The sequence below is a fragment of the Nematolebias whitei genome, chromosome 7, assembly GCF_014905685.2.
Source record: "Nematolebias whitei isolate Nwh7 chromosome 7, NemWhi1, whole genome shotgun sequence".
Lineage (NCBI taxonomy): Eukaryota > Metazoa > Chordata > Actinopteri > Cyprinodontiformes > Rivulidae > Nematolebias > Nematolebias whitei.
This window is the reverse complement of record NC_056504.1, coordinates 11,677,829-11,681,438: the sequence shown is the minus strand read 5'-3', so window position 1 is coordinate 11,681,438 and position 3,610 is coordinate 11,677,829. Positions and strand designations below refer to the sequence as shown.

Sequence of the window (3,610 nt, the reverse complement as noted above, 5' to 3'; positions counted from 1 at the left end):
GCGGCTGTGACTGAGTGGTTAGAGCAGTCGTCCTCCAGTGCAAGAGTGGGGGGTTCGATTCCACCAGCAATCACATGCCGAAGTGTCCCTGGGCAAGACACTGAACCCCTCATTTCCTCCGATGTGTGTCCCATCAGTGTATGAATGTGATAAAGCACTTATTAGTCTTTGTATAGATCTAGTAGAGTGATGTATGAATAGTTAAATGAGGGCACAGATTGTAGTGTAAAGAACTTGGAGTATCTTGATAAGATAGAAAGGTGCTATATAAGTACAGTCCATTTACCATAAGGTGCTGTTTTTGTATGACAACACAGTGACAAGGATGCCTTCAGCGTCACCACAACATTATGACATCACGCGCGCTGTTGAGTTTAGATTTGTGAAAATTTACAAATTTGCACATTTCGAGTGTTGTCATTGTGTTACAGTAAGTGTCATGAATAAATTTGACATTAAACATAATCTAAGTTGAAGTGTTGCATCATTTTCAGCCCCATTTTTGGCATCTACATTTGATAGCAGACCAAACTGACAAAGACCATGCAGAATAATGTAGTATTTTAATTCCACAGCAGAGAAAGCTATGTAGTCTCTGTAAGTAGGTCCAGGGGAGAAAAAAAAATCGGTATTGGTATCGGTTATTGACCAAATACGTTTTAACATATCGGCATATCCGATATCGGCCAAAAATCCAATATCGTGCATCCCTACAATATTAATAATAATAGCTGTGCTTCAGAAACTGGAAGTCTCTTTTGCTTTGCTTTGCTTTTTGCTCATTTTCATCAGAATCTGAATTTCAGAAAGAAATTATCTAGTAAAACTCACTCGGCTTGTGTTTGATTTAATGTCTTATGCTCCATTTAGGAATCCAACATATTACTGACGTTTAACAATGTGCCTGTTTGTTTAACAGCCTGTGATTAGCAATTTAGTTCCTCAGTTTATAACTAGCTTTGGTGCTCTGACATTGGAAGTAAAAATTCTACCATAAAACATATTCAGTGAAGACCTGCACAATAAAGCACACAACATACAAATTAACTGCAGAACACGGAGAGAATGAGTACCACTTCCCAACAGAGTCCCTTTTTTTTTTTTTACAAAGTATTTATTAATGCTTTCAAACCAGGCTGTGCGTTTGTAAAGAGTTACCAATCATTTCTTAAACAGTTCTAAAACTGATCATGCAGTGAAACAAGCTCACTTTTGTAAGATAAAGAGCTGACCTTTTTCTTCTTATTTTAATTGAACCTTTATCCATACAGGTAGTTTCATTAAGTCATGAGGACTCGTTTTCAAGAGAGACCTGTTTTATCATTTACTTGCAGTTTTAAAACTCAAGCAATAACCTGCCTGCATGTAAGAACTATGAATATTTGACAACATGTGAATAAACTGGGACATTTTGTGTATTCTTTGCTCTCTGGTCTTTTGGACTCTCATGCCTCCTGTGTTTTTTGTAGGATGTTCGGCTTCGTGGCGCGCCGAGGCGGCACCACTACAGAGAACGTGTGTCACCTGTTTGCTGAGATGGACCCTGAGCAGCCAGCTGTGGCAATCGTCAACTTTATCAATAAAGTCATGCTGGGACCACAGCTGCAAAGATAAAGAAACAAAAACTGTTTAAAAAAAACCCAAACACTATGCACTATAAAGTATCAGGAGAAAATAACAGGGTTTTGTATTTTTTTAATAGCATGTACATATTTAGCTATTTTTGTTTTCTTTCATCAGTGGCATCGTTGTGGATTTTATATCAATTCAACAAATTTAGTCAGTTTAAAAAAACGAACAGTTAAATGGTGATAGTTTGAAAAGCCAAAGAGTGACCTAACATTGCCAAATGAGATTGTAACACAAGTTTATTTTATTTTTTGGTTTCTGAGTGAGTTTGTTTTTACTTTCGTTTTATACTCATATTATGTTTCCGACAATATAATAGTAAGTTCACAAATTGTGTGCGAGAAAACCTGTTTACTACATATATTGAAGTTTTACTGCAGTGTTCTGAGCTAAGGGAAAAGAGATTAAAAGATGTGAACAATGTGTCAGAAAGAAAACATTTTTAAAGGGTAAATGTGAACAAAAGCAGTTGTGTTCTTTGTGGAAGTTGATCCAGTTGTAAGTGATTTAATAAAAGTTTTTGTGAACTAGGATTCTCTTAGAAATTTTTGGGATGCAATTAAAAAAACAAGTAGTTACATGTAACAGCAGTACAGTATTTATTTATTCTGTCATTTCATACTCTAAAAGCATATTCAAAATACAAGTCATTTAAGGTAAAGTAGGATTGATTTTAAAACAAATTTAACAAATACATCACTATATTTCTTTAAAGTATCATCTGATACATTTTTAAGGGCTTGTTCTGAGGATGCCAAGCATTACTCCACTATATTTTTGCATCAATACCAGCTTCATGTTTCTTCTTAAAATAAACTGTTACTGTAATTGCAATGCCCCTCCAAACTGATGTCTAACTGAAAAGCAATCTCTTACATCATAAATTAAATACATTAGAACTTTTGATGACAAGAAACAACTCTGTTTACTACAACAAATGTTCGTCTTTTTGTATAATGAAACAATATGATAAAATTTAGTTTTGGTAATGCCAACAAAATACTAATTATTATTATTATTATCATCATGGGCCCTATTTATTTTGGCAAGAATAACAAAAAGTAAGAGCAATTTGTTTCTGACAGAAAATCAGCTTAAACCCAGTTTTGTTTGACAAATTTTTGTTGTTTGCTTCTAAGATTTTAGTTTCTTTTAGTATTTTTTTTTAATAAACTGAGACAGTATTCAGACTACTACAGTATTTCATCACATCACAGTTTTTCATATAGTTTTTTTAATGTAAAAGAAGTAATATATTTAATGCCTTGAGGTGTTGAAAACAGTTCAAGAATGATGTATCTCACATTTGACTTGAATAAACCAAGACTTGCCAACTAAAGATAAGTTGAGCTTCATTATTTTTGCTATTTTTGGGTGTAACTGGGACCTTGAGTACACAGTTTCGTTCCAACTTATGTACCACATGTGATGCTTCTTCTTTTGGCTTTTCCCTCTTCAGGGGTCACCACAGCGAGTCATCCTCCTCCATCTCACTCTGTCCTCTGCACCCTCTGTCCTCACTCCAATTATCTCCATGTCCTCTCTAATTTAATCCATAGATCTCCTTTTTGTCTTTTTCCTGGCAGCTGCATTTCTAACATCCTTCTACCAGTATACCCATTGTCCCTCCTCTGGACATGTCCAAACCATCTCAGTCTGGTCTCTCTAACTTTATCTCCCAGTTGTTCAACCTGTGCTGTACTTCTGATGATCTCATTCCTAATCCTATTAATCCTTGTCACTTCTAAGGAGATCCTCAGCATCTTTGTTTCTGACACTTCCAGTTCTTTCTCCTGTCTTTTTGTCAGTGTGCGATACTGCAAATTTAGGGATTGATCGATACCAAGTAAATACAGGTCTAATATCGCCGATACTGATTCTGATATGATACTTTAAAAATAATCACACTGAATTTTGATGACGTTTTTGTGTTTTGTGATTTTTCCTTTGGATCATTTATTAGTTAAAACCCAGGCTAGAA

The 3,610-nt window shown here is 35.1% G+C and overlaps 1 protein-coding gene across 1 annotated transcript in view; it reads left to right on the top strand.

Moving 5' to 3' along the window:
• eogt (EGF domain-specific O-linked N-acetylglucosamine (GlcNAc) transferase) overlaps positions 1–3,610 on the top strand; it is a 184,978-nt gene that overhangs the window by 45,079 nt on the left and 136,289 nt on the right. The window lies entirely within an intron of this gene.